The 25,177-nt window shown below is 36.0% G+C and overlaps 2 protein-coding genes and 3 long non-coding RNA genes across 22 annotated transcripts in view; 3 read left to right on the top strand and 2 right to left on the bottom strand.

Annotated features, from left to right (window-relative positions):
* LOC127154068 (uncharacterized) overlaps positions 1-25,177 on the top strand; it is a 301,907-nt gene that overhangs the window by 73,443 nt on the left and 203,287 nt on the right. The window lies entirely within an intron of this gene.
* LOC127154072 (immunoglobulin superfamily member 10) overlaps positions 1-25,177 on the bottom strand; it is a 154,568-nt gene that overhangs the window by 93,905 nt on the left and 35,486 nt on the right. The window lies entirely within an intron of this gene.
* Positions 5,753-7,339, top strand: LOC127154077 (uncharacterized). The gene is made up of 2 exons (XR_007825428.1): positions 5,753-6,129; positions 6,997-7,339. It is a non-coding gene; the product is annotated as an uncharacterized LOC127154077 (long non-coding RNA).
* Positions 7,867-25,177, bottom strand: part of LOC127154076 (uncharacterized) — a 194,327-nt gene continuing 177,016 nt past the window's right edge. For 3 of the 12 annotated variants that reach the window (XR_007825419.1, XR_007825416.1, XR_007825417.1), the window contains exons 3-5: positions 17,428-17,510; positions 13,947-14,060; positions 12,926-13,792 (exon numbers count right to left, since the gene is read on the bottom strand). This is a non-coding gene — a long non-coding RNA (uncharacterized LOC127154076). Of the gene's footprint in view, positions 10,456-12,925; positions 13,793-13,946; positions 14,061-17,427; positions 17,511-17,603; positions 17,846-25,177 lie in introns of those variants that run through there. The other 9 variants (XR_007825413.1, XR_007825418.1, XR_007825412.1 and 6 more) reach the window with 7 other exon arrangements.
* LOC127154079 (uncharacterized) lies at positions 14,539-16,808 on the top strand. The gene is made up of 2 exons (XR_007825430.1): positions 14,539-14,872; positions 16,329-16,808. It is a non-coding gene; the product is annotated as an uncharacterized LOC127154079 (long non-coding RNA).

The raw sequence follows: 25,177 nt of genomic DNA, 5'->3' as shown, positions 1-25,177 counted from the left end.
TTTTCCACATAGTGTGCAGATGGGGCTCTCTGCCATTCTCCAAATATGGAGGTTTAATGGAGTAAGCAGAACATTATAGACAGAACACATTAAGAACTTTATCTGGAGTCCTTCCAGTCCAAATGTCCTGCCACATCAGGGTCCTTTCCTTTGTACACCCACCTTGTCCAGCTGCCCTGTTTTTTGTTTGTTTGTTTTTTTTTGTTTTGTTTTCATGGCAACAGCCTTGACATGCCAGAGTTTCCTCCTCTGCCTTGCGGACCTTCCACTGTACCATGCTGCGGCCTTCCTTTGGGTCAGCTTTGTTCCAGCTCATTCTGGTGAAGCACCTCAGTCCAAGCCTGCCCTGAGCTACTTTTTGTAATACTAAAAAAGGTAATTGTGACTTTTTTCACAATTTTGAGTTTTTTCTCGCAACTGTGAAGATTATATGCTGTTTACTTATCTACGCTATATATATATATATATATATATATATATATATACAGTCGTGGCCAAAAGTTTTGAGAATTACATAAATATTGGAAATTGGAAAAGTTGCTGCTTAAGTTTTTATAATAGCAATTTGCATATACTCCAGAATGTTATGAAGACTGATCAGATGAATTGCATAGTCCTTCTTTGCCATGAAAATTAACTTAATCCCGAAAAAAAACTTTCCACTGCATTTCATTGCTGTCATTAAAGGACCTGCTGAGATCATTTCAGTAATCGTCTTGTTAACTCAGGTGAGAATGTTGACGAGCACAAGGCTGGAGATCATTATGTCAGGCTGATTGGGTTAGAATGGCAGACTTGACATGTTAAAAGGAGGGTGATGCTTGAAATCATTGTTCTTCCATTGTTAACCATGGTGACCTGCAAAGAAACGCGTGCAGCCATCATTGCGTTGCATAAAAATGGCTTCACAGGCAAGGATATTGTGGCTACTAAGATTGCACCTAAATCAACAATTTATAGGATCATCAAGAACTTCAAGGAAAGAGGTTCAATTCTTGTTAAGAAGGCTTCAGGGCGTCCAAGAAAGTCCAGCAAGCGCCAGGATTGTCTCCTAAGGAAGATTTAGCTGCGGGATCGGAGTGCCACCAGTGCAGAGCTTGCTCAGGAATGGCAGCAGGCAGGTGTGAGCGCATCTGCACGCACAGTGAGGCGAAGACTTTTGGAAGATGGCCTGGTGTCAAGAAGGGCAGCAAAGAAGCCACTTCTCTCCAAAAAAAACATCAGGGACAGATTGATCTTCTGCAAAAAGTATGGCGAATGGACTGCTGAGGACTGGGGCAAAGTCATATTCTCCGATGAAGCCTCTTTCCGATTGTTTGGGGCATCTGGAAAAAGGCTTGTCCGGAGAAGAAAAGGTGAGCGCTACCATCAGTCCTGTGTCATGCCAACAGTAAAGCATCCTGAGACCATTCATGTGTGGGGTTGTTTCTCATCCAAGGGAGTGGGCTCACTCACAATTTTGCCCAAAAACACAGCCATGAATAAAGAATGGTACCAAAACACCCTCCAACAGCAACTTCTTCCAACAATCCAACAACAGTTTGGTGAAGAACAATGCATTTTCCAGCACAATGGAGCACCGTGCCATAAGGCAAAAGTGATAACTAAGTGGCTCGGGGACCAGAACGTTGAAATTTTGGGTCCATGGCCTGGAAACTCCCCAGATCTTAATCCCATTGAGAACTTGTGGTCAATCCTCAAGAGGCGGGTGGACAAACAAAAACCCACTAATTCTGACAAGCTCCAAGAAGTGATTATGAAAGAATGGGTTGCTATCAGTCAGGATTTGGCCCAGAAGTTGATTGAGAGCATGCCCAGTCGAATTGCAGAGGTCCTGAAAAAGAAGGGCCAACACTGCAAATACTGACTCTTTGCATAAATGTCATGTAATTGTCAATAAAAGCCTTTGAAACGTATGAAGTGCTTGTAATTATATTTCAGTACATCACAGAAACAACTGAAACAAAGATCTAAAAGCAGTTTAGCAGCAAACTTTGTGAAAACTAATATTTGTGTCATTCTCAAAACTTTTGGCCACGACTGTATATATATATATATATATATATATATATATATATATATATATACACACACACACATATATATTCGAACGTTCAGCGCGTCACGTGATTAACTGCTGAATTCAAATCTTCATTGGCGCTTTGGCTGGTGAGCCAGATTGGATGCGCTGAGCGCTTGTTATATTATCGCAACTATTCCGTGCTTTCAACCATATAATGCTTATTTTGGGTTCCAGACATTTAAATTCACATAATTCCCAGTAAAACGAAAAATTTATAGTTAGCAAAATACACACCGATATCAATGGAAGCGGCAATAATGAGCCTTACAAATGTTTTCTGTTTTATTGATATCATATACGCGTTGTAACTATAAAGTTTACTCTGCTCTTCTCCCAGCTCACCAGAGACTTACTTTTATGTTTTTCGGGAGGAATCCCACAGCTCGGATTCAACTAACATGGCGGCGCCTATCACTCGGCATAGATCAACTAACACGCTCATTATAAAAGTGTTTAAACCTCCAAATACATTTACTTGCACATATTTCACAATCAGAATATCAGATATTTCATAGTAGGGGAGAGTGGGGTAAAGTGAGAATTTTTTTACATTCTAAGCGAGCTAAAATTATATATCAGTAAAATGTACAAATTTCTCATTAATTCAGAATGTTTTCTAGCAATGGAAATTATCAGAATGTATTCAGGATGAAGGTCAGTGAAAATATGATTGTTTTTTAAAAAGTCGTCTTGTGTCTCCCTTTACCCCAGCTTAGGGGTAAACTGAGACAGACCAAAGAAATCAAAGGGGTAAAGTGAACCACTTACTTTTTCCACTCTGAAACTACCATAACAACACATGTTGTAACTGTTAGAATCCTGACAACTAGGAACAGAATCATGGGGATTGGTCAATTAAGCACATTTTTTTTCTAAACACTTTAAAGTAACTCTAAAAAAAATCAAATACAACATAATATAATTCAAAATATTTTAATTAAAATTCAAATGACAGATAGAACCAGTTAGGTTAGAACACAGTCTGCGACTCAGAACACAGGACTAGACCCACCTGGATTAGAACATCAGCCTACTGTCATACTCTACAACTAGGCCTACTCTACATTCCAGCCCTGAAGGTTACAGGGAAAGATGAGGAGTTGCTCTCTCTGTGTGGTTCCTCCAGGCATTTTAGGTTGAGGCAGCTTCTTCACCACATCAGTTTTAGGAACATGTGCCACATCATTTTCCTTTATAGCAAACGTGGGTCTCTCCCACTCTTTTGTGTTTCCCTGGATTCTTCTGAGAAATTGTCCTCAGTATTTCATCATCCTCAACTTTCTTAACCATGCCAATGTAACGGATGCTCCTGTGTTTGGTTGCAAAGTTAACTATGACAAAGTCACCCACAGACAGATCTGTGTTTCCTGGATCACTACTCTCATCCTCAGAGCTCTCTTCGTCAGACACATTATCAGTTGAGACAGGGACATCACTCTCCTCAGAGCTGCTAACTATGATTTTCTTTTTGGTTGCTTTCTTTTTCGGTTTTCCCTTTTCTTTGCTATTTTTTTGCTTTTTCCCTGACAGTTTATTTTGTCTTTCTTTATAAGCCTTTTCAATTGCCTGCTTCTCAGGAGTATCAGTTAGGATGGCTGTCTTCACACGCTTTCGTTTGGTTTGTGTTCTGGGGGGACATTTGGGAAGTGGTAGGATTTCACGAGGAGACACATATCCAGGTTGGCTGGAAACACGTGGCACATCATTTTTTTCTTTATGAATCTTACGAGGCTTGACTTGTCAATATTTCTATCCCTTGCAGCTGCTCTTATAGACTTCTTTCCTTCCTTGACCTCAGCGGCTGCACTCTCCATCTCCTTGAGGAGTGTTTTGCCCCAGGGTTGTCTTCCTGGTGTATTGCCTTGGCATGATGGCTTTTCTACAATGTTTATGACATTAAAAATAAAACATATGTAATGTAATATTACATTAAAATATGTTTAAGACTAAATTTAACTTGTGCCTAATGTCTCACTTTACCCCAACAACATTTGTCTCACTTTACCCCACTGCCACATTTTATAAAAAAAATCTTCTTTCTTAGCAATTCAGGCTAATCTTCAGCTAGCATCATCACATGGTTTTATATGTTGGTAGTTCATCAACATGTATGATATAAGTTTTTCTACCGGAATCAATCTGCTTTGGCACAACAGTTGATTAAGTTGACAGCAAGAAAAATTACTTTTACATGCAAAAAAAATATTTTTGTGAAAAAAACATGCTTACCACAGCACCATGAGGTCCTCTCCTTCATGGTCAAGGGGAAATGGAAGAGGCTTGAAAACATAATGGTCACATGACCACAAATGTGTTACGTTGCCTAGATACAGGGGGTGTCTCACATTACCCCGTTCTCCCCCACAGTGAGCATGTTTGTGAATATTAATAATAAAAAGGGAAAAACGATATAAAAGTGATACATGTGCCATACAGCGCTATTGTGGCTGCGTTGTGTCACGTGACAAACACGACGCGTCGCCATGGAAACAATAAGGCTATACCTTCTAAATAACGGTCGCCTAAAAAAACTCACCCTGGGGGCTCAGCTAGAATATTTTAAACTCACGTGTGAAAGGGCTATGTACTGTTTACTTTCCAGAGCTCATGGCGTCACAAGACATTGGACTCCACCTGTTGTCTATAAAAGACTGAAGTGCGAGGAGCAAATCAGATGCTGGTTCTCTGCAACAACCTCTCCGGTGTGGCGAGTGATATGTACCAGCATTACCTGCCTAAGTCGACAGTGTAATTTTACGTGTGAGAAGGGTACGTCGCCTAAACAGAGGCGTGAGAAGTACTTTATCTCCACATAAGTGTGACACCAACTCCGTTGACAAATCGCTGCATAGACTTATGCTCTAAATAATACATAATCAGCAGAGCTGTACGTCAGTGTAGCAGTGAGGCTCCTCCTCCTTAAAACTGATTGGCCGGTTGCTCATCAATGGTCCTATCATTGACCGTGAGGGAATATATAAATTCGTGGGCAAGGTATGGCGTCACGAGTCACGTCCCTTTTGCTCCCTGCATTACATTTAGTCGCCATCAGGGATGTGCCAAACGAGGCTTTTGAAGCAGTGAGGCTTTTACAAAAAAAGTGCGTTGATGCTTCGAAGCTTTCGATACAGTTCTCTACTACGCCATCTGCTGGTCAATAAAAATTTATACACAAAATGTGTCATTTAGATGTTTTGTTCATTGGGGTGTTATTGTAAGGTTTATTTGTGAATTTTATCATCCCATATATATGTCATTAGCAAGGTGGCGTGTGTGTGCAGCGATAGAGTTTCCAAAATGTATTGTATTTTGCACAATACAATGACAAAGGCTTAATACGCCAATAGATTAAACTAACGTAATTTTTCATTGCACCATTTTTGTGTGTTCTTTACAATAGAACACAAACATGCACATTGTTAAAAAATGCACAAATACAAATGCAATTATTTAATTTTAATAATAATAATATATATATATATATATATATGTATAGCAAAAATGTTTGTGGTTGAGGAAGGACTTTTGTCCTTTTATCAAGGATTTTTTTACTTTTCATTCAGACAATAGACATTCAGCCACACGTCATTGTTATTAATAGTAGTACTTTAAGTAACAACGATACACCGCGTAAAAAAAACAAAAAAAAAAAAAAAAAACACACACATACAAATGCATGATGACCGATAAAGTTATAACACTGCACTAAATGACTAACGGGTATGGGGCAGCGCAATCGATACGCTTTGTATTTGAGCCTAGCGTGACGTGTCAGTGAGGTAACGAAGCTTCGTTTTCAAAGATCACGTGACAGCCTCATTTCGAGCAATGCTTCGGAACACTGTTTCGGAACACTAGTGTGTTGAAAACTCGAAACGTGTGTCGACACTAGGTGTCGAGCTACCCATCCCTAGCCATCAAAGTATGTTGAATGATGTTGGTATGGTTTGTAGTGAACTGAAGCTCATGTTAGCGTATTTCCCTATAGAACGACACTTTGACGGAAATCCCGTGGCTGGTATTTGGCTGAGGTTGCTCCTCTGCAGGTAAGAGAGTCGGTCGCGATGTGCCTTGTGTACGAAATTCCTCAGGTTGTAGTGGTGTTTTTTGTTTTATTTTTAGTTAGCGGTTTGAGTGAGACTGCTCCAGATAGACTGAACGAGCTCTCAGTTTCCCGGAACATTTGTTGTTTGCCTGACTGGTAGGAGTTTAGATCTTATTTCAGATGGTATGCGTTTTTAAATTTATTATGGGGAGATTCCGATTTTTGTTTAATTTGCAATCGTGGAGGGTTTGTTTGATCTGTCTAATTTGTATTATTATTGTTGTTATTATTATTATTATTATTATTACAGACAGATCAGTGACGTCGCCGTTTACTATTAGTTTCCCTATTGTTTGAGCTACGTGGGAACTAACATCTGGAGACGCTGTTGCTTTGTTTCGGTTAAATTTGCTTTTGTTAATTCGTTTCGTTTCTTTTTGCCTTTGAAGAGTGTGTATGTGTGTGTTTGGACTCCTAAACATTACTTGTTTGTTCTTTATGTATTTGTGGAACGTGTGTTTGGCGTGAGTTAGCTTGATTGCGCTCAGCTATCTGTTTGTTGTGTGGTGTTTGTCCAAACTTTTTGTGTAAGAGTTTTTTTTTTTTTTTTTTTTTTTTTTTAAATTAAATTTTATTGTTATATTAAGTGTTTCTAAGAGTTATGATGTTTGTGTCTTTTTGCTAAGTTTTGTAGCTTCAGTAATGCGTTATTCATTGTCTTTTGTATTATTGTTTTGGTTGCAAATATTCGTATGTTGTTGTTTATTTGTGGGTCAACTGTGTGGGTGGGATAACTTTTTATTGTAACCCACCTGTGATTGTGAGTGACCGTATCTTAAGTGTATAACCAGATTTTTACTTGTTACAGGAGCTGAGTGCCTAAGGCAGTGGCGGATTTCTGGTGTTGGTGCTTCTTTCACGAGTGCTGGCTGGAGTGGTTGTGTTTGTGTGTGTGTGTGTGTGTGTGTGTATGTGTGTCACAAGTTTAAGTGAGGGGTGTTTTGCTGTGGAGGCCGATTGCGCCCTTATGCCCTGCTGTCAAGCCTCGGTTCCTGTACTGGAGCTCTTGGATGTCCTTGATGACCCAGGTTGCCCACTATTGTATTTGTGAAGTGCGATCTCTGTGATTTTTGACCTCTGCGATTGTCTCTCCTCTTTTCTCATTTTTGTAATAATTCCCTTTTTTATTGTAATAAACTTGATCTTTTGTATCTGCGTCTCTGGCCAATTTATCGTGACCTGATGTGTTGCCTAAAACAATTTAAATCATAAAGGTCCCTGGCGAGATCCAGGGTGGCGTAGTCGTGCTACCTTCTCAATTCCTTAGTGCTCCGCCATACCAAGTATTAATAAAAATGAAAGATTAACATGTTTATGTATAATCCAGTAATATGATATAAGTAATAAAAAGTAACATCTTCCCAGCTAACAAAAATACGTAACTGCAACGTAATCTGGTGACCAAAGTTTCATCGTGGTGACGTGGCAACCGGAAAAGTGAACGACCCCTATACGTCGCCACAACGTAACTTTGTGACGTTGCCAGTTAGTAACTGCGACATCGTGGCAACGTCGTGGATCAGTAATCAGTTGTGCTGGTAATAAGTTGGTAATTTTGTATAATTATTTATTTTCTATGGGCGGACATGCAGTAGTTTAACCCATTTTATGTCCTCATTTGCCCAAACTAATGTAAAGGCTGTTCCAACAGCTGTGAATGATGAATACAGACTCGAAATTAATTCAGTTGATTTATTTTGAGAAACATACAAATATGAACCGTAAAATACACTCAAAATATTAATAAAAACATATGATATACAGCGAAATATGAAAGAAAGCATTGACGTTCCATGCTTAGCATCATTATAAACAGATATGCTATGCTAGCATACCATTTGCTAACAGACATTTCAGATATTAAGGAAAGATACTATAATCACAGAGGTATAAATATTAAGAAACACACTTAAAAGTAGACAGTGGGTAATGTTACTCAACCAGTTTGACGCAGTTGTCCAACTTTTTTTGGTATCCACAAGTTTCCTACGCCCCATGAGGCCTTGCGTTCAAAGTAAACAAGCGGGAATGGGACACTGATTCATTCAACAGTTGACAGGAGTTACGGGCATTTAATAACATATATATTATCTTTGCTTGGAGAGGTTTTATTTTACCTCTGTAAGCACTCTCTCTTCAGTTCATACAAAGTAACAACTGAATCAAAATTACATCTTGATGTGATGGTCCTGTTTGTTTCCTTATATTTGTGGGTTCTTCTTTAAGTTTGACTAGTTATATTTCTAATTGGTAAACAGGGGTAATTCGTCTTTTTCTTTAAAGGGATTAAACAGTAAATAAGCCTGTCTTTTTAGAAATGTTATTATACCTGTATATTATCACCTGTACAAATATAAACAAATTATGATTATGATGGCTGCAATTTATGGGGTTTATAAGAGCAAAGAACATATGTTATCTAGAAAGTAAACTGTTGCTACTCTGAAACAAATAAGGTAAAGAACCTTATTATGCATCAAATAAATGCATGTAATATTTATCAACTGCAATCAGCTATATAATACCTAATGTAAATTAGAAAATCATATACTGATAATGTACAACAATGCCAAGGTCTCCGGAAGAGGTTTGGAAGTGATATTTACGTTCTCTGTGGTTGAGTGAGCAGTCCGATTGTGGCGACTTCTTCCACTGGGTGCGCTGGTGGCAGTACAGTGGGCAAAGGAGCAGGAATCCGTTTCGACAGCCTTGAAGATGAAGCGCTGTAGGTTTCTGATCTCCTGGAGCACCAAGGTTCCTGAGATCTGGAACACGCAGACGTGGCCCTGGAGTAGGCGCTGAAGGTCCTGAGCTTGGAACATGCAAGCAAAAGTACCTGAAGTGAAGGTTTGCTCGCCGGAGCTTAACCTTGTTGCAACTGTCTTCTGCCTCTCTGGGCTAGAGACTCAGAACTTGGTCAATCCGCTTTGTCTCTATAGGATGGAGACTCAGGATGCTGCATCAGTTGTTGTCTCGCTGGACGAAGACTCTGAACGTAGATTATCTCTTTCCTCGCAGGCTGGAGGCTCAGAACGTGGTCAGAACGTGTATCTGTTGCTGCCTCAAAAGCTGGAGACTTGGACTTGGTATCTGTTGTTGTCTCACCCTTGTGGGTCACAGACTCAGAACGCAGGTTGTCTTGTTTGTGCCTTTTTCTTCACAGGACTCAGACTCAGAACGTGGTATTCCGTTTGTCCCTTCCCTCACGGGTAGCAGACTCAGAACAAGGAGTGTCTTTTGGAAGGGTACCTTTATCCCTTTCCGATGAGGAGGAGATTGCAATTTGGCGCTTCTTCATTTCCATGCTGTGATTGGCTGGTTCCATCAGAGTGGGGGGACACGAGGTGGCCCACCCTTCTTTCCTCCTGTGGAATTTATGTGTATAGTCCAAACACAAAGCTAGAAAAGTGCATTTCTCACTTCTCAAACCATAACCAGAATGCATTTGGCAATGTTATGAACACATTAAGTCCAAACATGATGGGAAAAGATTGTCATGCATGCATTCATTTGTCCATTAACAGCTGAGTTTGTGTAAGATGTTGCACTACACGTTGCTGTAAGAGGAATACTTATTTCTCTGAATAAGTATAAAATGTCTGTGTTGTAGTGTGCATCAGTTTTAAGGTTTGAAAACGGTTATGAATGGATTTGGATGGATCTCCATGATCTCTCTTAGTTTCACCCACTGCTGCTGCATCTGGAGGTCCTAAGGAATTTTTATGGTCGGTCACAAACCAAACCATTAGGAACAGTCTCAAGGTGGGTGAAGGGCACAAACTGCATTTTGACCGAAAGGAAGTCCTGTCCTTCCTGGGCTTTGTACCAAAGGTGGTCTTCTTGTGCTCTAAGAGAGGTCTGGCTGTTGTCCTGGCATCTTTATCTGATGCCATTGGACCGTTTGCTTATGTTAGTTCACCAAGATCCAATCAAAATGTAGCAAACCTCTGTCCACTATGTGGTTGGGGAGGGCCCCTTGCAATAAACTGGGCCCTGGAATGTGCTGTCCACTACAATCTGGAGGCCAAGACATTAACAGAAATTCACCATCATGTTCCTCATACCACTCCTTAATAATTCTGGCAGTGTGGCTTGGCGCATTTTTCCTGTTGGTTATGACCATCAGGGAACAGTTGCCATGAGTGGGTGCACTTGGTCCGCAACGATGTTCAGATATCTGACAACTGTCAGGGATAGTGTTATTGGGATATTGGGGTCTAAAATGTCCCTACATTGCCCACAGCATAACACCACCACTGCTGCAGGCCTGCAAATTAAGAATATTTTTATTAGGGATGTACAATATTGGATTTTTGCTGATATCCAATATGCCAATTCAAATCATTTTGGCTGATAGCCAATACCAATATATTTCCTTTTGTTTGGAAACAAGACCAAGTCTCTCTTGTGTGGAAATTATAAGCAAATCATTTTTAATTTTGGTTAGTTTTAACAAGAACATTGTAACACAGTTGGTAGAATGGGAAGGAGGAGGCGGGAACCAGCAAACATTTAAACATTTCAATAATAAAATAAACAAACACAAAAATAAAACACAAAACACAAATTAAAGTCCAGGCCTGGTCCCCTCTCATCTTCTACTCTCGCCACTCTTCCTTTTATCCTTCCGGAGCTCCTGTGTGGGACCCGCCCCACTCATTACAAACATATTTGTTAGAATTTAATAAATAATTATTGTTACTATAAAACAACTATAAATAAACTATTTACTGATTGTTGCATAAAAAAACGGCAGCTGTGGTTGCCAGGATTTTTACTGTAAAAAAATAATTTCATTAACTGATATAATGTTAATGTACAAATTTACTGAAGTACTGAAATCTGTTTTGTACCTTTGTAATACACTGATAACCACAAAAAGCAGGTGGTGATGAGAAAGTCAAATGATGAACCAAGGCTCATTACAAACAGCTTTTAAATATTAACATATAGAAGGTCCACAGTGTCATTCACACAAACACTAAACACCATCATGGTAACACACATGAAACTGAAATAATGCATAAACATTAATTTAACAACATTACATGTAACAACGAACCCTAATGTACAAAATAGCTAAGAAAAAACTAAGAAGAAAGGGTTATTTAAAAAAAAACAAAAAAAAAAAACAAAAAAAAAACCATCAAATTTAAAAAAAAAAAATTAACACAGGGAATTCTGGGAATGTCAGTTTACGGTTATTCACTTACAGCCTTTTACCGTTAACCATTTAACAGGTTTTTACTGTAGCATTTTTACAGTATTTTTAACGTTAAATTCACAGTAATTTTTTACAGTGTAGATCAGTTCATGGATCTCTCTCCTAATAAGCGGGTTAAATTGCAGCTTGCCATCAGTTTTATCAAGTTGTACTCTTCATTTATCTTAAATTTCATGGATTTACAGGTTGCAAAAATTATGCAAATACTAATTTATTGCGGTGTAATGGAAGAGTAACTAGTAGTGTAACTAATTACTGTTGGCTGGGAGTAATAAGTAATAATATTACTTTCGAAATGAGTAAAAAGTAACAAGTAATATATTAACAGTAACAAGCTCAACACTGATCATAGGCAAATACAGGATGTGAATCAAGAGGGTCAAACGCTGTCAGGGAAGAATTCACACAACACTTTAACAGTTGTGGTGTTAGATCACACACTGAAGCACTGAAGAAAATGTTTCACAAGTTTGTCTTGTTCTGTTTGTGCTGCTGGAGTCTGACTGGTAAGTTTTATTATTATTATTGTTATTATTATTATTATTATTATTATTGTTATTATTATTATTATTATTATTATTCTCTCTCTCAATTTCAGAGTAATAGAGTTGTTAAATTATTTAATTTTAATTTCCTTTTATGTACCAAAATTGTTATGAATTTGTATGAATATAATACAAGATCTACTATTTTTAAATTCAGGTCTCTGTTGGGATTAGGGTTATGAAGTTTAATTTGACATTTCCAGATCTGGAAGAGGTTATGAAAATAATGAAAATCCCTGTAGTGAATGTAAACGGTCAGAAAGTGTGAACTTTCTGTTGAGCTGCTTTCAGATATCGGACATTTTTTGTCAAACATTTTTTAATCTGATCTATATTTATTTGATCTACATGTCTCATTTATTAAAATAAATAAATAAATAAATAAATATCCAGAACAATTAAAACTGTACTTTTAACCGGCAGTAATTATCAAGTTTTTATTTATTTTTTATTTTTTTAACAAATTATGAAACTTTAAACACTGATTGCCCTTTACACTTTACAACAAATTAAAAAGCAAGTATATGTTACACCAATAAGGATTTAGTATAAAACTAAATTAAATCAAGGTTTATCTAATAATTATTTTGCAGCAAACTTTGCTGTAAAGGTTTATATGAGTACACTTACATTTCAGTAATCATTTTAATCGCAGCCTAGACTTTGATGTAAACTATTTATTCACTTATTATAGCTTTATTTGCCAAGTGCACACAAAAACACACAAGCAATTTGTTGTGGTTTTTCAGGAGCTCTTGGTACATACATACACACATACATATATGTGGTATACGTCCAGAACAGAAGAATTGTGTACAAATTTGTACATTATGCACTGTATATACATATGCGTTTAATCCATTAAACAGTGCTGCTGCAACATTTCCTCTGTCTGCTTGTTTCTAACAATCTCTCTATTACGGTAACAGTTTACAGCCTACAACAGCTATTTATAAAGTCTGTTGATATTTTACTTTCATTCTTTTTCTTTTTTTTTTTTTTGTTTCTCTTGCGGTAAATTAAACTGATTTCAGGATCTGTAAACCAAAGTAAGAGGCTTTAATCTGTGTAAAATCTATTCATCAGGTGTGTTTGGCGAGTCACTGTCAGTGATGGAGGGAGATTCTGTCACTTTAAAAACTAATGTTACTGAAATACATAAAGGCGATGACATATGGTGGAAATATGGAGCTAAGAAGTCTATTATAGCTACAACGGAGAAAAGTAATGCAATCTCCACAAATAATGATACCGATGTGAGATTCAGAGAGAGACTGAAGCTGGACGATCAAACTGGATCTCTGACCATCACAAACATCACAACTCATCATGCTGGACTCTATACACTACAGATTACTGGAGAGACAGAGTCATCAAACACATTTAGTGTTTATGTTTATGGTGAGTAGAGATCATTTGTTGAAATGTTCACATATTCTATTTGCACAGCAAATGTTTATTATATTTTGCGATGACAGACACATTTAGTGACTGTCAACACATTAAACACTCACTCAACACAACATGTATTACACTGATTTACTACAATTCACAACATTGAAAATAAGCCATTTGTTGTGTTCATATTCCTCTTATTGTCTCATATTTTCAGCTCACCTGCCTGTTCCTGTCATCAGCAGTAACTCTTCAAACTGTTCATCATCATCATCATCACAGCAGAATTGTTTATTGTTGTGTTCAGTGTTGAATGTGAGTCATGTGTCTCTCTCCTGGTACAAAGGAAACAGTTTATTGTCCAGCATCAGTGTGTCTGATCTCAGCATCAGTCTCTCTCTACCTCTGGAGGTGGAATATCAGGATAAAAACACCTACAGCTGTGTGATCAACAATCCCATCAGCAATAAGACCATACATGTCAACATAAGTAAACTTTGTCGCACATGTTCAGGTACGACCATGTCAATATTTGTATATTTACTAGGCTAACCTCTGTCTTATGTTGTAGATCAGACTGATTCAATCACTTACATTACATCTCTTTTACTGTCCTTCATATCCTCCTGATTCAGTCTCTCTGATAGTGTTGATCTCTGCTGCTGCTGGATCTCTGTTGATTTTAGCTGCAGTCGTGATCTTCAGCATCTGCAGAAAACAAAGAAAACCTGATACAGAAGGCAAGTATTATCTTCTCCTTTTAAACAAGTAAAATAAGAAATAATTCTTCAAAATATGTTTTAAATATTTTAGTCATCTGATTGCTGAATTTTTTATTATTTAATTTAAATTATTCTCAAAATTTTCACTGTTATAATAAATGTCTATTTTTATATAATGAAACTAACCGTCCCGTTTTTACTCATCTCACTTGCAGGCGCACACACAAAACAGATTCTCTATTTCTTAATGTGCATCAACACTGGGAAAGCAAAAAGAGAAATGTTTATTTTTATTAATAATAATAATAATAATAATAACATTGTCCATTTTATCTTATCTCCATTTTATGAACATAATCTTACATGTGTAAAGACGTGGCTGGTGCTTTAAAAGTTATATAAATGATAACTTTTGTTGTGCTTGTTGAACTTACATGCTGATTAAATACAAAGAATGTAAAATACTTTAAAAATCCCATTTGGATTTGATTTATGTATAAATTATTGTGCGATTTATGTGTCTCTTTGAATGTAATGATACACACTGTTTTAGGAATTATTTGTGTTAAAAAAAGTTATAGGCCAAAAAGGCTATAATTACATTTGTTAGTGCCATTTTTTTTTAAATCTTTGCATGTTACTTTGGTGTTAAATTTGAAAGCCCTAATAATAACACATAAGCTGTGAAGAAGCCTGTGTGGTTTTAATTCATCTATTATTATTTAAACAGTTGAGACTCGTGAAGAAGAGATCACTTATGCAGAGACGACATTCTACAGAAGAAAAGCACAGAAATCGGTAAGACAATTTATTGTTCATTTGTTGAGTATTTGTACAGTTGGTAACACTTTACAACAAAGTCGTCATTTGTTAACATTAGTCAATGTATTAACTAACATGAACATACAATAAACAATACATTTGTTACAGTATTTATTAATGTAGGTAATAAAAAGTACAGTTGTTCATTGTTGGTTCATGTTCATTAACTAGTTCACAGTGCATTAACTAATGTTAACAAACAACTTCTGATTTTAATAATGCATTAAGTGTCTGATCTAGATCAGTATGTGTCAGTATGATATTGTGTGGATAATATTTAAGTCCATTTCCACTACATAAGGAAAAAAAAATCATGCTCTGGTAAATTATGACAAAATTAGACATTCTGACATATTAAATTGAGATTATGCAATTAAAATATCTAAATTATAAATTAAAGCACTGAAACTATCATATACAAAGTTTAAATAATGACATTTAAAATAAATAAATAAATAAATAAATTCTAACTCAAAAAAAGTCAAAATTATGCAATACTAATTTTATTTTGGATATAGCATAATCTTATGGGGGAGGTTATGATTTACCAGATCTTATTTTGTTCTTTCTGGCTTTTTTTATATTATAATTTGACGGTTAGTCCTACCACGACAATTACTTTTTTGCTGTGCAATGTGCTTAAATGTCATAATTATGCTATTATGCTTTAATTTGCATATAGCATAATCTGACTCAAGCATGTCATCATTTGGATTTTGCATGTCACCTTTTGTGTGTGTGTGTTTGGGGGTTTGGGGGGTTCAGGTATTTTTTCCTTTTTCGTTGTTTATATTATAATGTGACGGTTAGTTCTACCACGCTAACTGCATTTTTGCTGGGCAATGTGTTGTCATATAAATAATTGTGATATTGCCATTTTAAGACCATTTTATGCCACTGAATATATAATAATGTTACATCATAAAAATGCACATAGTGCCTAATATTGCATGCACAAGATGAAACACATTCATCTGCAGCACATTTACATAGAAAAACAACTGAGGGGGAAAAAAAACAGCAAAAGTCAATTGCAAACACACATTCTCTTCCTTCCTTCCTTCCCTTAACACTAGCTACGAGAGAGCACCATTTTGCATTGCTACATGTACATATGCAAACAGTGAATTGCAGCTTTGAGTTTATTTGGACTTTTTCTTCTTTAGTGTAAGGAAACACTATTAGGCCTCAAATTATGATTTTTTTTTCAGCTTTCAGCATATATTGTGTGATATACTCGATATACTGATTATTGCAACAGGCCTAGTGGCAATAATGAGCTTTCATAGTATAATGATCTATCAAATCTATCACGCGTTTATACAAGCCTTGGTACTACAAAAAAATAAATAAATAAATAATAATAATAGTAATAATAATCACATTACATCACATTTAATATTATTATGCTTTTTTTTTTATATATATACAGAAAGTAGAAGAGGAGAGTCGTGTGGAATATGCACCAATCGCAATCAGAAGATGATCAAACTTAGAACAACATTTAAGTACAAGACCCTTATTGTCAAATCATTTTCATTAGGAACCTCCTGCAAAGACCTCAGACTCTGAGTCTATGGATGAGCATTTTCATCGCAGCTTTTTCATTTTTGCAAAACATAGATGCAAACTATCCATCAAAAGGTGACAAAGTGAACTCTGCTGTGGTATCCATTATTTACAACTAAACAGAAATGTGGTTTGATCTGTTGGGCACAAAAACAGCTTGTGCATGAGAATGTGTCTACTGCTGGATGTTTGCATTTGATGTCAGTTTGTTAATGCGTGACTAAGGCGTCAATAGTGTCTGTTTGAGTGTGCATCTGTGCAAGTATGAGTCTGAGGTGTCAGTATTTTGGCTGTGTACAGCGTGTGCCGTGTGAGTGTGATCAACAGGATTTTTTTGCATTTATTACAAGAAACCGTTGACTTCTGCTCTACAGGGAGGCCACTTTACTACAAAATACTAAACTCATTATTACTGTTTTTGGCAAAAAAAGAGTCTCAATCAAGCAATGATATTTACAGTAAGAGAATGTAAAATATTATATACATTGTGTACATGATGATCTCAAACAATGATCCTGCAGTTAAGCAGTACTACACTCAGAAAAAAGGTACAAAAGCTGTCATGTGCAGTATCTTTTCAAAAAGTACATCTGCTTATTATGTATCCCTTATGGGTGCAAATTAATATCTAAATGGGCAAAAAGGTAATGCACCAGTTAGAGCTTGTACCTTTTTTCTGAAAGTGTAGTTTTAGTAGTGTTTTATTCTTTCTAAGCAGATTCATTATCCATGTTTATATCCTGTTTTTTCAGCCAGTGTTATTTAAAGAATAAAATCAATGTATGATTTACAATTCATGACTTGTGTGTGGTTAATCATTCATTTTGTTTGTTTCAGCTTTGATGAGAAACTAACAAAATATATATTTTTTTAATAGCATAACAGGGCTCTTGTCCATATGTAAAACAATGATTAAAATTTAGAGTGTGAGATTAAGATCATAATCAAACAGAAAATCTCACCTTGAGTTTCCAATGATAATGGTAGTTCAGACACAAATAGGCTATGTGGACTCAAGATATTCACTCCTGCTCCAGTTTCAGCTCTGTAATGCCACATGAGGAAATTTTAGTAGGAAAAATAAGCATTAGCACGTAGGCCTACGTGGTTAGTGTGATGTTGTGGTAGATTTTAGTACCTAGTGTGCTCTTAGTGAGTGGGTGGTTGGTTGTTTACTGGTCCAAAGAGCCCACATGTCTGATATAATATAGACTCTGTCATATTCTGGTCTGTAGATGTGTCCAGGTCCCTCGTTTGATGTGTCCCTGAGCGACTTTTCACCGGATTCATGGTCCAGCAGGTGAAAACCATAAGCCTGGTCATTTTAAATAGCAGCACCCCTCAGCAACAAACAGGAACAGTATGAGTAATCGTTCGTGTCTGCAACACAGGACGGAAACTGTGCAGTAAACGTGACACACTGATAAATACACCTGCGTTCATCAGTAGAAAAACGACAAAAAGATGCCAACTATTGCGGTAGCGGACGCCTACATGATACTGACGTAATTTTCATCTATGTTGTTTATAAAACACCCGCAACACCAATACTAACATCTGTTGCGAATCATATTGTGTATGTTGGTCTGCAGTCATGTTGTTTCCTTTTACATAAATGATATCCCGTATCAGATGCATGTGTATCCACCTAATGATTCTGTATTGTAAACCTAAAATCGGTCTTACATGTATAAAAACTCACAAAAAGCAGATATACATACCATCAGAAATTAAACTAATACATCGCTTGACCACTAGAGGACGAGCGTCGTTTCCACTTCTTCTTCTTCTCTGTTGTTTTAATGGCGGTCGACATCCAACGTTAAGGTGCTTTACCGCCACCTACTATACAGGAGTGTGCGATAAATAACCAAAAAAAAAAAAAAAAAAAAAAACTATTATTAAATCCTGTTAATAAAGCCAGTCATTCTCAGATAATTTAATAAACTGTATATGAACTGTATAATTTAATAAACTAATATGACCATTAAGTAGGCTGTTTTAAGAATTTTGTTCCCTAATTTCTTTCTTTAATACTTCTCTTTCTGTGATGTACAGTATGTGTTCCACTGATTTCTCCTCCTGACAATGATCACATCAGCCAGTGGGATGTTTCCCATTTAGATATTTTGTTTACTATTATCACATTTACTCTCTGAAGTCTCACTAAAAATACAGATATTTCTCCAGGGGAAGAAGCTCATGAATCACAGATTCCATGAAGAGAAATTGTCTTTGTTACAAGAGCATGGCTAGCAGAGCAAAACTACAACTGCCTTTTTTTTTTTTTTTTTTTTTTTTTTTTTTTTTTTTTTTGCAGAAATTATAATTCTATACAAGATCGGGGAAAGATGGTTGTATTTTAAACAATGAACAAACATAATGACAAAATAAATAAATGATGGATTTTCCTACATCATATTATGAGTTTATATACACTGAAAAAAAAAGCACTTTGACAAGCCATCAACATGCCAGATGAGGTCCGTATCACATTGATACGTCATGCATTTAGGCTAGTTTATCATTTTTTAGTGCTCGTTGATAAATTCTTATTAAGTACCTACTTAGTATGCGGTTTCAAACACAGCCACAAACTTTGGACCAAGAAGTTTAGTATTAATTTAGTTTTCAGACGCATATAAATATTAATCCTGTAAGGAAAATAAATGTTATTTATGATTATTAAAACATTTTTTTTAACAGAGTGAATCATGTTTTTAATAATGTAATCACACAGTTTCGTTTCAGAAAAAAAAAAAAAAAAAATCATGTGTAGGTGTCAGTCTCTTGACTGATGTACAATTAAGAGGAAAAAAAATAAGCACCAAATACAAAAAGGAGGAATCAAAAACAGCAACAAAGAAACAAGAATGCTGCCAAAAGAAAGAATCATGAAAACCTGAAGGAGAATGTCTTCATTTAAAGAAAGGCAATCATATCCATAAAAGTGTGTTGATATTCTACAATACAAATACATCAGCGAAATATAATAATATAATATAATACATATAAAAAAAAAAAAACACACATGACGATCACAACAGAACTGAAAGACACAAGACACATGCAAACCAAACAATTAAAAAAATAACTAATCAGCACCTCATAAAATATCAAAGATGCATGTTTGATGAATATAAAAAAATATCTACCAAATATACAAAGACTTGAAAAAGTCATTTTATTGGCATTGACATCTCATGTCTCATACTTTTTTTTTTTTTTTGCAGAACAAGATCAGGGAAAGAGATGGCTGTATATTAAAACACAATGGCAAAAAAAAAAAAACACATAAATATCATAGGTTTGTATACATAGTATACACACAAAAAAAACAATGACAAGGTAAATATCTTTGATAATCATAATGATTATAATAAAAATGTACTTTTTTGTTATTTATAAGCCTGAGGGATGGAACTAGAGTTAAATTTAACAAGAAAATTTAACAAACAATATCTTAAGAATAAAACAGTAGGTCATTGTAGTATATATACACGTAGAAATCAATGTAACATTTCAGTAAAAACAACAAATTAAGCAATTTTCAAGGTTTAATATATGATTTAACAGAGCATTTAACTGTGCATAGTAATAAAGTGCAGCCTTAAGGTCTTCTGCATTTTTAACCATTCTGCCAGTGTTAACTGTAATTACATACATTTTGGCAGAAGTGTATAATTTTATTGGAGTTCTTTTAATAGATAAATTCTTTTAATAGATCTATTTTACACTAGGCACACAAATTAGTTAGGAACAGAAATGTCCCCATTGATATCCATTAAAATGATATATATATTTTTAATCACATGGCCATTTATCTATAACTTTTGTCCCTAAGGGGCACTAAAACTTTAAAGTGGATGGACCCACTTTTATTAAAATGTCTGTAATTTGTGACCGGGTTGAGATATTTTCATCAAACTCAGCACACATATGTAGCTCATTCTGTGTTCACATGAAAAAGGACACAGTGACTGACCACTTTGTGGCACTATAACATGGAAAAATATAAAAATGGCTATAACAAAATAATAATAATAATTATAATAATAATAATAATAATAAATATTTGTCCAAGGTGCCAAGACTACCTTTGATGACTTTTGTGTATATTGGAAACCACAGCTGCTGTCAGCCAATGTTTTGAGCAGCTGTCAGACAAGGAGGCAGATTGAATTAAATCACACCCCTAGAGGCCTTTGAGGGGGGAAAAAAAAACCTGCCACCAGGGGGTGCCTTGGCATTTCTCACGTGCCTCTCACATACATTTTTCAGCATATGCCCACAATGTTCATACCAAATGGTAGAACTCCTCATTCTAAGCAACTCTGCCTCTGAAATCACTGCTGTCAAGCAAATCGTTCATCAAATATTGAAGATTATTTCAAAAGCTAAATTTTGTGAATTAGTCCTAGATTACTGGCACAACTTCAATAACTGTTAAAAAGCACTAAAACACATACATTTCCTTTGTAAATGCCTGTGTTGGCTGTAAATGGTCTTTTCTCTCAGTGATGTAAGTGGTTACATGCTTGCTAAAGAAAACATTACTTTTATTTTTCAGCCATTGCTTTAAAGGCACTTGACCCCTGATAAATGCTGCTTGCAGCTATAATTTAAATTAATGCACATAGGTTTAAGCTGTAGCTCTATACAGAAAGATTATGTGTAATTTTGGACAGATGCATTTACATTGTGACTGTGCCCCAGATGCAATCAACAGGAACTGTCTCTGTAAAGGTGTGAACCAAATGGTCCATACATTTAGAATAACAAAGGAACAGCATTTCTCAGGAACTTTTTGTAGACTGCAGGATCGACAGCGGGAGGTCCTGACAGTATCTATTGTTTCTAGCTATTTGTTTTTAGGTATAAAGTTCTGACTTACAGACACTTACTTTCCCTATGGGAGAAGCTGTGCAGAAGCTATGGAGAACATTGGAAAAAACTAGGAAGAAGCTTCAGACCCTTACACAGGGTTAAGATCTAGAAGATGGCTGTGTTACACGACTTTCTTCAATAAACTCTTTTCCCCTTAACTTTGGTCAGTCTTACTTATTTTATGTATTAGAGAAATCTAATACATATGGTGAGCCACCCAAACCACTGCTCAGCCAAATACAGCAAAATCTAACAATTCATATAAAAATCTGTTATTCAGAGTTGGTTAACCGGTGTTTTCTGTTGAAAGTGGATGATTTAAGTGTTAGTGGTTAAATAATAAACCTTAGCAAAATAAATAAGCAGAGTGTTAGTTTTGTCATGTCACTTTCAGTCAAACTCGCATCTTCTGGCTCTCAGCTGATAAAGTTGTTTTCTTTTTCAATTAATGCAGTATTTGTGGAAGCCCAGTCAGTTCTACCAGTGAGGACTAATAGAACAAGACCAGCACATTCATGCTGTTGTGCGTGAACAGAGTTTCAGGACATCCCATCTACTTCAAACAAATGTCTTTTGGATCAGGCGAGTTATCATCATCCTCCTCCTGTAAGAAAACACATTCACAAAAGGGTAAAATTAATGAGGAGGTCTGATGTTTTAGTTAAATAAAAATAAACACAAACTCAAATTTTATATATATATATATATATATATATATATATATATATATTGCATACATTTGTGACACAGTTCTTAAGACAGTTTACAGATGCACTTAGGGCACTAAAGAGACATTTCTATTGACACTGAAAAACACCAGTGTGAAGATGCTCTGTGTTTCTGATCAACTGTGTGAAGATGACATAAACCTGCTGCAGGAGTCATGAGAACTGCAGATGTGAACAGAGCAATAAACTGCAGTGTCTGTAATGTAAGACACCTAAGACAGAGCTACAGTGAGACAGAAGGACAGCTGATCATCATCCTTACAGTGCCAAACCACATGTGACCATATGAACCCTCATGTGTTCGAAAAATTGTCTTCACACAAGAAACATTTGATATTGACTCTCTTCCCTTAAAGGAGAAGTCCACTTCCAGTACAAAAATTTACAGATAATGTACTCACCACCTTGTCATCCAACATGTTCATGTATGTCTTTCTTCAGCCGTAAAGAAATGATCTTTTTTGAGGAAAACATTTCAGCATTTTTCTCCATAAAATGGACTGATATGGTGCCCCAAGTTTGAGTTTGAACCAAAATGCAGTTTAAATGCGGCTTTAAACGATCCCAAATGCAGTTGTAAACGATCCCAGCCAAGGAAGAAGGGTCTTATCTATCGAAACGATTGGTTATTTTCATTTAAAAAATACAATTTAAATACTTTTTAATCTCAAACGCTCGTCTTTCTCTCCTTGAACTCTGTGTATTCTGGCTCAAGACAGTTAGGGTATGTTGGAAAACTCCCATCATGTTTGCTCCCTCAACTTCAAAAATCATTTCAAAATCATCCTACATCACTGCAGAGGTACCGACCCAGTCTTTGCAAAGTGAACAAAGAAGATCAAACACTCTAAACAAAAAAAGGTAAAACAGCGATACAGGGAGATTTTGAAGTTGAGTAAAAAAATGGGATGAGAGTTTTTCGACATACCCTAACTGTCATGAACGGGAAAAAAACAGTTCAGGCAGAGTAAAACAAGACGAGTGTTTGGCGTTAAAAAGTATATAAATTGTATTATTTTTATGAAAATAACTGATCGTTTCACTAGATAAGACCCTACTTCCTCAGCTGGGATCGTTTTGGGATCGTTTGTAGCCACTGAAGAAGATTTTATTAACTAAAATGTATAGGAATTGTATCCAAATTATTTTACCATTATAATTCTACTCTATGTATTGCTAGGACAGCATATCCTGTGTTATTGTTAAAAGGCCACTGGTGCGGCTGAAATGGTTAAACACATGCTGTTATTGCTAAAAGCCATACTATAGAAAATGGAAAACACATCCTGCCCTTGTTGGGAATTTACTAGTGAGACCATGGTACAGAAACCATCTGTTTCCTATAAGGGTGATTACATTAAGGACCCCATGATTTAGGTTAACATGCTTGCGTGACTAAACAGTATAAAACCCATCCTCAACCTAGGAACGGGAGTTCTCTATAGACAACTCGGCTTGATTGTCCTTTCGCAATAAAGCCTATCTTTTGGCATCGAAACCCCGACTCGAGTCATCCTTCATTGGGGAAAGGGGAACCACAACACCACATTTAAACTGCATTTTTGAAAGTCCACTATATGGAAAAAAAAAAAATATCCTGAAATGTTTTCCTCAAAAATCATAATTTCTTTACGTCTGAAGAAAGAAAGACATGAACATCTTGGATGACAAAGGGGTGAATACATTATATGTGAATCTTTGATCTGGTGAACTTCTTTAATGATCAAAATTTATTCCTAAACCTGCAAATATCATCCTACACTGCTTTGCGGAAGTGAGCGTGCAAAAAAGGTCAAACGCCCTTAACAAAAAAAGGTAAAACGGCGATGTAGGTCAATTTTAAAGTTGGAGGAGAAAATAAAATGGGAGTTTTTTGACATATCTTAACTGTATTGATTCGGATTACACAGAGTACACATGCACATGGCAGGGCTAGACAAGATGAGCATTTGGAGTTAAAAAGTATATACATTTGTATTTTTTAGAAAATGACTGATCGCTTTGCTTATTCCTCGGCTGGGATCATTTAGAGCATATGGAGATAATTCCTGAAATGTTTTTCCCAAAAAACATAATCTCTTTACGACTGCAGAAAGAAAGGCATGAACATCTTGGGTGACAATGGGGTGAGTACATTATCTGTAATTTTTTGTTCTGGAAGTGAACTACTCTTTTAATACAATGTCTTAAACTGCATCAAATGGGCATCTTCATTATTATAAACTTGAACTATTGTCATTTAAATATCACATCTAGAATTCTTTAAAATTATATTTGATTTTGGTTTTGATGTTTTCTAATAAAACAATTGCTCTGTGACAAAAGTTGCACTTTGTGTTGTCATATTAACTGTTATTTATTTAGTGGGGAGTAGGTGTATAAATTGCAGGAATCAGGGAACCGTTGTTAGGCTAATATTGGTGGCATTTAAACTAATTTTGAATGCACAATCATTTTTTTTTTTTTACTTTCACTTTCGAGATTTGCGATTGCACTTGCTCAGTAGAGCGGCAGTACTTATCACATGTTTTACTAGATTATTGTCAAGCATTATTTACTAGATGCTTGTCAGTGGTGCTCAGGATCTGTAAATCATTCACCATCATCCTCAGTCATCTCTCCTTACTCTGTGTATGGGGTAAGTGCAATTTTATATACTGTAACGTAACAGGCTACCACTAGCAAGCAGCTAACCATGTCTCTTTAGTGGGTCACATTTAGTGGACATCACCCAATCCTATTTGGGAGTTGTTTGTGTTTTGATTGTTTTGACACTGCCTCACTGGTAAAGATCTGCTTGTGTTGATGTTATTGAAATCATAAAATGATATCTTGTTAAATCATCTGTATGTAATACTTACAATCTGTTTTAATACTGTACGGCTCCTGCGGTTACGGTAAACCACACCAGCAGCTACAGCAGCAACCAGCAGAACAGCAACAACAACTACTCCTGCCCACACGGAAATAACCTATATAAACGTATACATGTACATATAATATAGGAAAACGGCCAATTTTATATACGTCACATATATTAAAAACCTATATCAAAACCTATATTAAAACATATATGTTTATATAGGTTATTTCCGTG

Source organism: Labeo rohita, chromosome 22, assembly GCF_022985175.1.
Source record: "Labeo rohita strain BAU-BD-2019 chromosome 22, IGBB_LRoh.1.0, whole genome shotgun sequence".
Lineage (NCBI taxonomy): Eukaryota > Metazoa > Chordata > Actinopteri > Cypriniformes > Cyprinidae > Labeo > Labeo rohita.
This window is presented reverse-complemented; position numbering and strand designations above follow the sequence as displayed.